The following is a 12620-nucleotide window of genomic DNA, read 5'->3' as shown; positions in this document are numbered from 1 at the left end:
CTCTGCCACCTCCCTCCATGCCTGGCTCCTCCGGTTTATATCCCGGTAGGTAAATAGGGACTGGTCATAAAGCACCGGGTGATTCCCTACCGCTAATTTCTCCTCCATTTTTTGGAATATGAGGAAATGACCTGCGGTATGTCTCTCCCAGCATACACGGACGGTCCGTTACTGTCATGAGCGAGGCGGAAAATAATTGTTTTATCTCATGCCAAAAAAGCTGCTCGTTTATTGCACCTCAAACAACAAATCCAGAATTACGTTTTTCTGTACTTCCTCTGACAGTAAAAGAAGAGCTCTGTGGCTTGCTGCGTCTCATTTCGGTTATTTCTCATTTCCTCGCTCCTCGGGGTGTTTCTCAATCGCGAGTACGCTTGCTTGGTAGCACGTCTGCCGAGCATCTTGCTTCAGAAGCGAGTCAAGAATACTTCCTGGCATTCGGAAAACGAAGTGTGGAACACGCTAGCAAGTGTGCAGGTGTGCGTCATATGAGAGGCCCCGCTTACATCTTCCGCCACAGATTTGGGGAAATTGGTCCGTGCGCAAAGCATTGTGGGGATTTTAAGACCGCGGAGTCTACTCATGTGCAGCCTCGATATTTCTCCAAACGGAGTACGCCGGGTTCGGTAGATTTCCAAGTATGCTGGAGATTGGAACAGTACTTCGGCGGCACTCGATGACGTAGTATGCTTGAAATAGTGGCTCTGAAGCAGCTTTACTCGCGATTGAGAAACACCCTCGGTCTTGGTATCACCGGAAGTTGATTTGTCTGCGCCATCTTGAGTAGCGTCCCAGTGGGAGCGGCGAAGTCAGGCCCATCTACTTCCGGTCCATGGGACCTTATTTCGGAAATATTATGTATTGAAGTCAATGGAGAGAGAAAACGTATCTTTCGATCCCGTTTGAATTGTGCCATGAATTACATATATGATGTTTGTTAATCTTAAAAAATCATTTCCATGTCAAAAAAGTCAGTTTGTCGTAAAACTGTTGAAATATAAGACTATGAAAAATACGCAACTAGAAAAACTACAAATCCCAGAGTCGCGTAAGTGATGTCATAACTGATGTCACAATTGTTTTCCTCCACTAAATATAAGAGATAGCTAAGATAAGATAACTTTAACAAGATGCCTGTGTGCTTAATACCAGGTTGTTATCATACCAGCAATGGGTCTTGCTCGTTCTTTCGCTTCCCGTCTGATGAAAGGACCAGGAGTGGCTGGATCAAGTTAGCTACCTAGCTAGTAGCAAGCACGTTAGTTAGCATTACAGCCTTCGCCTTGTCATTTTTATTAGCCTTAACATGAAGTAACATTAAGTAACCCAAAATGTTAAACAGTAAGAGTAGTAGTCATATTTCGTGAACCCTTTGAAGAGTACTGTCACACCGATGTGATCATTCTATAATACACCATTTAAGCCTGGGGGAGAAATGCTTACGCTAATGCTACATTAGCATCGGCGATCTTTTCTACTTCATGCTATCTGCACAAATGGTTGACATTAAACATTACAAAGACCAGGCAGTTCAGAGAGAATCAAAGGCAGGCAGGCAGCTTTGCATGACATTCTTCTGGACGTGTTTCATTGTGGTGATAGTGAGGGTAGTCAATCCCTTTTTTGACAAGACAGTAGTGACGGCCATCTTGGTGACGTGTGTTGTTGTGTGCAAGACCAGAGATGAAGTTCATTTAATGTGTTACTTCATAGTATGGAGCTAATTTCCTGCCATAACTCCACAAACAAACTAAACAGGTTTTACAAATGCCTTATGATTCACTAACAAACACAATGTGGTTTGCAAATACAAAACACCATCTACAAACTAATGAATTTAGTTTTGCAAAGAAAAAACGTATCTATCAAACAAACACATAACATTATTCTAATAAATCATGTTTCAGAGACAAATTCAGCTTAGGTTTTACAAGTACACAACTTTTTTTTACAAGTGCACAAATTTGTTTTACAACTACAACACTTTGTTTTACAACTACAAAACTTTTTTTTACAAGTACAAAACTTTTTCTTCTCACGGCGGAATATTACTGCCAAAAGTCACGTGAGTGAGTCACGTGACTTTTGGCAGTAATATTCCGCCGTGGCTGGCTCATACACAGTCACACATGCTCACTCACACATGCTACACGGCAGCAGGGGGCGCTACTGAGTCCATTGGGAAGACGGGAGGTTGAGCAGAGCATGGAACAGCTCTTGCCAGTCTGATGACAGGTGTTATAGTGATAATATTATAAACAAGGTGAATTTAGCGATCACAACGAAAACAGCCAAGACACATATTGAGCCCAGAAAATAAATGTTATTAGGGGCTGTAAATATAATAAGCCTTTGTCTAAAATGGACAACATTGTAACTAAAGAGATTTAAACTATATATACAGCCAGGGGACGTTCGGGACGAATCCCGATGGGCCGGTACTGAAGTGGGCCGGTCGGATAAGTCACTGCTCACAGTCCGCCCCTGTATACAGCGATTCTGCACTCGGTCAATCAGCTGCTTTTCATTTTTATTCCTGCTATATTCAATGAGTGATACAAATATTTTTTACCACAAGTTCTTAATAAAACTGACACTGTTGGACTTGGTACTAGTTGACTGCAACCAGAAATAAAATGAAGTACTTTACTGTGTACTTTGTGAGTAATCCTCTGTCAGAGTCCCCTCCATAGTACATAATGCATGTTTTTTGCTATCTTTGATGAATGATAAAAATAAAATGTTACCATTAGTTCTTAATGAAATTGATACGGTTTGACTTTGTATTAGTAAGCCTACTACTAACAATACATTGAAGTACTTTTACTGTGTATTTTTTGAGAAATACTCTGTCAAAGTCCCCTCCTGTGAACAAAATCAAGCCACTTCTGCTAAGTTTGATGAGGGAATTCTTTTTTGTTGCCATTAGTTCTTCGTGAGATTGATCCTGTTGGACTCAGTACTACTGATACTACCCCCACAAGTACTATGAAGTACTTATTGTGTACTTTTCCAGTAATCCTCTGTCAATGTCCCCTCCTGAGTACAAGAATGCATGTTTTTCTTTTAATAAGCGTTAAAAAACATTTCTTCCTGAGACTGATATTGTTGGACAGAGTATTTTAAGAGGATGGTAGACATGATATCAGCAATACTTCCAGTCAGTACTCCGGCAGCAGCATTTTCACACCTTGGAAAGTCTTTAGAATCTGGCCTGGAATGGATAGCTGGTCACAAATATCCTTCAGCAAAGTAACACACTCTGTCACATGGTTGCCCTCTTATGATGCTGCTGTCTTTTAATATATAATTATTCCTCTGCCGCTAGTTCGTTCCTCGCAGATTCTTCAGTCTCATCAGCCTCATCCTTCCATCAGTCCCAGTTAACGCCTCCAGCCCACTTCCAGTATCTGACTCCATATGATATTGTCCTGATGCTGTAAGGGTGATGCCCCATGATCACAAAATGACCCCTCTAGAGTGCCAAGGACCTCATATTATGTCTGTCATTAATGTTACATCACCCATTAAATCACCCAAAAAATATTTTTTTCCCTCATCAAACTTAGAAGAAGTGGCTTGATTTTGTTCTCAGGAGGGGACTTTGACAGAGTATTTCTCAAAAAAATACACAGTAAAAGTACTTCAATGTATTGTTAGTAGTAGGCTTACTAATACAAAGTCAAACCGTATCAATTTCATTAAGAACTAATGGTAACATTTTATTTTTGGGTCATTCCAGAATTGGAGGACATTTCATGTCCCCCATATAAAAAATCTAATAATCCATGCCCAAAAAGCTAAGACATGCACTTGTTGTGTTAAATATACTTGTCTTGAGACAAGATGCATATAAAGTTGTAGAAAAAGTGGTTTCAAAATATTATTTAAAATATCAAATAGCTCTCGAACACCCCCTAAAATTGCCCTTTTCTCTTGTCCCAGCTTCTTGGTGACCAACTTGCATGTCAACTATAACATTTAAAATAGGGTTTTTATTTACTTTTTTGGTATTATTCTATTGATATATGTGTCTTGTAATGGTAAAATCAATTTGTTAAATCATAAACACATTTTAAATAACAGTAATTTTGCACAGAAGGTGTGTCCCTCAACATGCGCGCAACCCTGTTACCGAAACCTTTTTAGCTTGGCAGAGGAAGTGAAAAAACTGTTTGTCGCATGACACAGTGGAAAGGACATCAGCAAGCCATGTGCTACTACCATGGGTAGACCAAAACTAAGTCCTCTCTTTTATTTGTAATATATTTCCAATCTTGTCACTCTTGAAGGAGTGTGGCACTCATACAAACGCAACCCTGTTACTCAAATTATGAAACAAAAACAAATTAATTTCAAATGTATCTTTCTTTTGTTAAATATATATAAATATAAATATAATATAAAGTGTGTCCATTCCTTGACAATAGCATTACATTGTGCAGCTAGCATTAATTCCTGAGGTAAAAGCTAAAATTAGCATTGATTTTCAACCCTGTTACTTGCAACCCTGTTACTATAATTAGAGTAACAGGGTTAATTCTTCATTGGAAAATATACATTTGATGCCTTAGCTGGGCAAATCACTTTTTTTTATGGTTTATTATCTGTTTTTCCTAAATACATAACAAAAAATAATCAAATGAAAGGTTCATTTTTCAAAAATGTTGGTGTCTAAATTGTCCTCCAATTCTGGAATGACCCTTTTATCATTCATCAAAGATAGCAAAAAACATGCATTATGTACTATGGAGGGGACTCTGACAGAGGATTACTCACAAAGTACACAGTAAAGTACTTCCTTTTATTTCTGGTAGCAGTCAACTAGTACCGAGTCCAACAGTATCAGTTTTATTCAGAACGTATGGTAAAAAATATTTGTATCACTCATTGAATATAGCAGGAAAGAAAATGAAGAGCAGCTGATTGACCGAGTGCAGAATCGCTGTATAGTTTAAATCTCCTTAGTTACAATGTTGTCTATTTTAGACAAATGCTTATTATATTTACAGCCCTAAGAACATTCATTTTCTGGGCTCAATATGTGTCTTGGCTGTTTTCGTTGTGATCGCTAAATTCAGATGCTGGAACGCTAGAAACACCGCTGTCATGATCAGGCTGGCAAGAGCTGTTCCATGCTCTGCTCAACCTCCCGCCTTCCCAATGGACTCAGTAGTGCCCCCTGCTGCCGTGGAGCATGTGTGAGTGAGCATGTGTGAGTGTGTATGAGCACAACCACGACGGAATATTACTGCCAAAAGTCACGTGACTCAGTCACGTGACTTTTGGCAGTAATATTCCAGTCACGTGACTTTTGGCAGTAATATTCCGCCGTGAGAAGAAAAAGTTTTGTACTTGTAAAAAAAAGTTTTGTAGTTGTAAAACAAAGTGTTGTAGTTGTAAAACAAATTTGTGCACTTGTAAAAAAAAGTTGTGTACTTGTAAAACCTAAGCTGAATTTGTCTCTGAAACATGATTTATTAGAAAAATGTTATGTGTTTGTTTGATAGATACGTTTTTTCTTTGCAAAACTAAATTCATTAGTTTGTAGATGGTGTTTTGTATTTGCAAACCACATTGTGTTTGTTAGTGAATCATAAGGCATTTGTAAAACCTGTTTAGTTTGTTTGTGGAGTTATGGCAGGAAATTAGCTCCATATCATAGTTTTACGACACATTTTTTAGTTTTTTGACTTGCAAAATTATCTTTTAAATTGACAAACATCATATGTGTAATTCGTGGCACAATTCAAACGGGATCGAAAGATAATCTTTCTCTCTCCATTGACTTCAATACATAATTTTTCCGAAATAAGGTCCCATGGAGGTCCCCCGGAAGGGGAGGGACTTCGCCACTCTATTGGCCAGTGGCCTTATTTGTGCCGGAGGACCGAGGATCGAGGATCGAGGAGCGATAACGGAGGAGCGATAATCGAGGAACTACCAGACCATCCTCCGATGAAATCCTCAGACACGCCCCCTTACTGTGTATGGGCGGCGCCAGGATTTTTTTGCTGCAGTAGCTTAGCAGTTGCTATATGACAGCACGGCGTTGCTAGTTAATTTTCAAAATAAATAAACAAACAATACCAGTGGGCCAAGCACGAGCCTGTTCATATTGTATCGTTCACCGCTATTCAAGATCACAGATCACTCGAGCCTTCAATGTCGAAAACGTTCTCTTTATTTTCTGGTATTGACGGCCACAGCCACGCCTTACAGAACCAATCAATAGTATAACACTCATTATGACTTTTCCCCACACTCGAACACAACTCCTACCGTCTCGTACTCCCTCCACACACACCGGAAAACGCACACACACACCTGGAAGGGGCAGTCTCTCCCTAACTCCAAATGTACTAAACTGTGCACATCTGATAACTGAAATAACTATTAACTTGGACACGCTACAATAATAACATTAATATTTACATTAAAACATTCCTTTGACACTTATAACATTACTTTGCAAGGTAAGCACAACCAAAATAAGTTTGTAAAAGCAGAATTTGAACACTGTTTCTGTGCTCCTACAATTTATTTGTATAATACCATTACACCCTGATGAAATTAATAATCTAAATAAAATTCAAGACTGCCTCAAGGACTTAAAAACGTGGATGACCTTAAACTTTTTGATGTTAAACACGGCCAAAACTGAAGTTATTGTACTCGGCCCAAAGAATCTACGAAACAAATTATCTAAAGATATACTAACTATGGATGGCATTAATTTGGCCTCCAGTGAGACTGTAAGGAATCTTGGTGTTATATTTGATCAGGATTTACCCTTTAACGCCCACATAAAATTAATTTCAAGGACCGCCTACTTCCATCTACGTAACATTGCAAAAATCAGGCATATCTTGCCTCAAAACGATGCAGAGAAATTAGTCCATGCATTTGTTACTTCAAGGCTGGATTATTGTAACTCTTTATTATCAGGGTGTACCAAGAAGTCAGTTAAGTCGCTTCAGCTGATTCAAAATGCTGCAGCACGTGTACTAACTAGAGTTCGGAAAAGGGACCACATTACTCCTGTTCTGGCTGCCTTACACTGGCTCCCTATAGAACACAGGATAGAATTAAAAATGATTCTTCTCGCCTACAAAGCCCTTAATGGGCAGGCGCCATCTTACCTTAAAGAACTCATTATACCCTACTGTCCTACTAGGGCATTGCGTTCCAAGAATGCAGGGTTGTTGGTTGTTCCTAGAGTCTCTAAAAGTACAATGGGAGCCAGAGCCTTTTCTTATCAAGCTCCACATTTGTGGAATCAGCTTCCAGTTTGTGTTCGGGCGGCAGACACCCTATCCGTTTTTAAGAGTGCGCTTAAGACCTTCCTTTTTGATAAAGCTTATAGTTAGGGCTGATTATATTCAGCCCCTAGTTTTGCTGCTATAGGCTTAGACCAGGGGTCGGCAACCCCTGGCACGCGTGCCACCAATGGCACGCGGCACCGTAACCAGTGGCACACTAGGAATAAGTGGAATAAGTGTACAAAATATTTATTTTATTTTCGGATCCTGAACGAGACCGCCGCCAGAGCGCGTCTCCCCGTTACCTGCAGAAGGAAGCCATGCACGCAACGCAGCCCCACTCTCTTTAACTCCAGGCGACTTTCTGCCGCTTTCCTCCGTAATGCAGTGCTGATAGTTTCACCACAGAGGAAAGCACTTCACAAATTGCATTACCCATAAGGAGCTGTAAAAATACCGCAGTTTTTGCGTGGCGATCGATATCGGCCGATACTCACTCTGCCGATCGATCGGTGCTCTCTAAAAAGGCTGATCGCGAGACGTAACATACATGACACTTTTCTCTGTGTGCGGCAAAACAAGCTCGCCAAAATCGCTTCACCAGTCTGGCAGTATTTTAAGGTGTCCGAAAATGACAATAAAATAGCGGTTTGCAACGTGTGTGAAGCAGAAATCCTGCAGCTCCACCCGCTGTGACGGACCGGTGAGCGGAGCAAAACACACAAGAGTTAGACCTAACACACTTAGCTATTTTATCTACCTTTGGAACTAGTTATAAATATATTTATTCTTCACTGTCACTATTACTATTACTGGATCAGTGAGCTGCATGAGATACTGACAGGCTGTCAGGAGAGAGAGAGGGGGAGAGAGGAAAAGAGAGCGCTCCCGCTCATTTCTGAGCCAACCAATTATGTTGGTTGTTGTTTGTGGAAGCGCCAGTGAATGAGCCCCATTAACTGAGTTAAACATCACTTTTCACGAGTGTTTTCGTCGAGCTCTTCAACCCCCCCCCCCCCCCCCCCCCCCTTTGATAATTCACGATCGTCGGCACGCTGATAAATTTTTTTTTTTATAATAGCACTTCATATCAAAAAGGTTGCCGACCCCTGGCTTAGACTGTCGGGGGACACCTTACTTCTTCCTTCTCTCTGTCTGTACCTGTGTACTCTCATGTTCCGAATAACCCAGCTTCCCCAAATTTCTTTTTGGTGTCTATATACGCTGGGATCCGGAGTCATGGCTGATCGTGTTGCTGTGGTCCTGAGTCCTGGATCGCGAGCCCTGGATCGCGAGTCGTGGCTGTGCCTGCTGCTGTGGTCCTGGATTATAAATCCTGGATGGATATCCTAGTGGATTCATCTTTTTATTATAGACACATGCATTTCCAAACATTTGGACTACCTATGTTGTAAATGTATTATCTTTTCAATGTACACATGGCATCTATTGCACGTCTGTCCGTCCTGGGAGAGGGATCCCTCCTCTGTTGCTCTCCCTGAGGTTTCTCCCATGTTCCCCTTTAAACTGTGGGTTTTCTCCGGAAGTTTTTCCTTGTACGATGTGAGGGTCTAAGGACATACTGTCATATCGTATTGTCATACTGATATTCTGTACAAACTGTGAAGTCCACTGAGACAAATGTAACATTTGTGATATTGGGCTTGTTAGAAATTAAAATTCAATGTTTTATGGCATGATTTAGTCTAAAACATACCGTCAGTTTAAAAGCAGTCAGATGAAGAACTTATTACTTTTAGTATTGTGTTCACACCTTAAATGGTGTGAAAGGAGGGATTGTTAGAAATTAAAATCAATGTTAAACAGCATAATTCAGTCTAAAACATATCGTCAGTTTAAAGCTGTTTTATTGTGGAAAAGCCCGGAAGTTCTCAGGAAATCAATGCCAAGCTTTTATTCTGAAAAATCCTTTATCCGGTTAGCTTGTGACTAATGTTGCGTTTTCTGAATGTAAAGTGAAAATGACTTGGAGTGTTACACACAAACGTACGGACTTTAACACTACATCTATAGACGTTAAGATATTATTACTGCTGAGTATTAAATGAAGGTCTAGTTGATCGTAGTGTTTACAGATACGTGAGAAGCTATGACGTCAGAGGGAATTTCCGTAAAATAAGAACTGTGCCGGAGCGGAACCACTAGGACTTCTAAACTAAGTATTACAGCTGTTTATAAGGTATTAAATAGAAAGTCATGACAGAGATAATGAGGAGAAAATGCTTAAGGAAGTAGGCAGAGAATATCAATGTCGAAATCATCTGTGCTCTCGCGATATCGAACCGGCAAATGAGTAGGGGGCCACCCACTATTTGCACAGCGGGAGACGACGAGACATGGATAAAAACAGCGGACAGAGGACCGCTAGGTCTCTTCCCTTCGCTGCAGCCTCCCTCAAGACAACACCGGCTTTGTCTCTCCATTACCCATGCTTGTTCTATAACCACGTTACTTAATTAAACTACCCATTTGAACCTTTTCAGAGACTCCATTAGTCTCGTTATTTTAAACTCCTCTCCTGGGCGCGAGAACATCGAATACTTCAATAGGCTATATAAATAAACATTGATTGATGATTGATTGATAAGCGTACAAGTACACAATAGCGATCGTTCACTGTTTCAACTGGCATGCTGTGGCCAGGGCCGGCCCTAGACTTTTGGGGGCCCTAAGTGAACTTTGGCTTGGGGGCCCCCCTCACTCTAGCGCGTTCTCACTACACACAACACGGAACCAACTTTTGTCTTATGATGTTAGCATAAGCACACATATTGTATAAATAAGCATGTAAACACCGTGGACCTAACATCCAGGGGGTCCTCACCTCCTCTAGGGGGTTCCGGGGGCATGCTCCCCCAGGAAGATTTTTTTTTTAAATATTGAAGTTAAAAGCATCAATCTGGTGCACTTTGAGAGCAAAATTAAGAAATCTATGGATACATCTCTGAACAACCATATGAAACAGAACTGTAAACAGATTTTTCTTTATGGATATTTTACAAATCACTCTCCTTTTTAACTGTATTCTTGTTTTATCATATAGTATTTATTTCAGAACTGTTTTTCATTTATTCTCTCTGGCTGTCCATCTCATAATGTTCACATAGAAACTAGCTGTCAATAGGAATATCATTCAGAAGAAATTATAATTTCATGCAAAAATCTGTCACAAAAAGAGGTTGCACATTTAAATTCAGGTGTTGTTATGGCAGCGTCAGTGGCCAAACAGCCACATTTACTGCTGCAAATACGTTCAAATATGCTGTCGACACGTAAAGCAGTGGCAACTATGCCACCATTTCAGCTGACTTTTTCTCAGAAATACTTTCACATAACATCCATATATTTCAGTGCTAGGTTGATGCTTAGCTAAGCTAACTATGAAACACTTTAACTGACAGGACTCAGGATCAACTGTGTACTGTAAGGTAGCTTCTAGCTTCATGTCAAACAGTAAGTCAACATTTTCCAGAGAGCTTTCTTTGAAATCACCAGGTAACGCTAAAAAACATAACATTTAGATGACAAAGTGTTTATTTAATATATCTGCTAGCTATAGCTATTTGCTAACGGTTTAGCTTACCCCTGTGATTCAAAGTAACGTCAACGTAGCTGTAATTTATGCTTTGCTTACATGTTCGCACAACTTGGAAGTTTACTGACATTTACATACCTTGTTTACCTGGCTCAAGTGGTGGCTCTGGGGTTGTTGTGTGAGCCACCACTCGAGAATTGTCGTATTTTTTAAGAAAAACATTTCTTATGTCCATCTTCAAAAACTCTGAGTCCGACTGACAGTTTATTTTAAACATTGTCACAGCTCACAGGATAGTTACCTGTCAGCCAATAAGACAGATGTTTATTTCCATTCAACTCTCTGGTTGTTCTGGTGTCTTGCCTCTGTTGCATTCACTGAACACGGGAAATTACAATCCTGCCGTCCTCTCTAGTGTCATGATGAGGTTCAGGTAAAACACGGTGAATGTATTATATGATTGACTCAATAATATAATACATGACTTTGAGAGTAGGCAATCTAGGTATATTAACAAAATTAATTAAACATACTTATCATGGCGACGGTGTACTGAGATTATTATTTTTTTTCCATTTTTTGCTAGGGGGGCCGTGGCTGCGGGGCCCTAAGCGGCCACTTATGTCGCTTAATGGGTCGGGCCGGCTCTGGCTGTGGCATTTAACCTCATCACCACACACGTGAGAAGGGGGGCAGAGCCACTCACCAATGGGTCACATCTGTCAGAGCAGGACAATGCGTCTGTTGTTGTGGTTCAAAGCAAAAGCGTCTATGATCTCCTGCTCATCAAGGGCTCTTGCACATTCTGCATTGATGGAAAGCAAAGCCAAATTGCTATTTCTTAAGTCCCCGCTGTTGCTCCTCGTGTAGTTTTTGACACGCCGTAAACAAGAATGACAGGGTAGTAGCAATGCTTTCGGATGTCATCTGATGAGGTGAGTGGTGGAAGTTTTCCTGTTGGAGCATCAACTTCGTTCGTGTGTGTTGGAGGAGGGGCTCTATAAGGAAGTGGCAGATTTTCTACGGTTGTGTATTTTCAAATTCTAGCGATCTCGAGCCGGTTTCTCAAACTTACCTACCCCACCTTTAATGTATCATTTAGTTACAAATATGTGATATATCTGAACAACTAAGTGGTCAAAAATAATTTTATTAATTTATTGGAAACATTTTGTGATGCCCAGCTGTGGGTTCATCTAGGGCAGTGGTTCCCAAACGGTGTGCCGCGGCACACTGGTGTGCCGTGAGGCAAGTCCGGGTGTGCCGTGGGATTTTGTGACAACCATACATTATTATTGCAATATACAACTACACAAAAATAATTATTTTTGAATTTACTATATCAGTACTTTGTATGCATTCATTTCATAATACAGAGGCAAACTCTATATCTAAAAACAATTATTTTAAAAAAAATCCTCAGAACCCCATATTTCGCTGTTAACGCAGTTGCAGGTGGGAATTATAAGACCGTGACACATCGAAGGCTGAAGGACAACATTAAAACAGAGAAACACGCAAGAGGGAAAATGGAGCGCTTTCTTGTGCGGAGCAAACCACCAACCACCAGTGCAGAGACTGCCGACAACCCACCACCGAAAGAAAAGAGGAAAAAAACTGTCAGCAGACAGTATCATGAAAGTTACCTGTCTTATGGCTTCAGTGGCGAGCGGCAGATTTTCCCTACAAATAGACGAACCTACTGACATAAGTGGGGCTGCCCAACTTCTGGCAAACGTCAGATATGTTGATGCTGACTAGGGATGCCAGAAACTGACCATGATCAAATTCGAAAATCGGAC

The sequence above is a fragment of the Trematomus bernacchii genome, unplaced genomic scaffold, assembly GCF_902827165.1.
Source record: "Trematomus bernacchii unplaced genomic scaffold, fTreBer1.1, whole genome shotgun sequence".
NCBI lineage: Eukaryota > Metazoa > Chordata > Actinopteri > Perciformes > Nototheniidae > Trematomus > Trematomus bernacchii.
The sequence above is the reverse complement of the archived record's forward strand: the minus strand, read 5'-3'. Positions refer to the sequence as shown.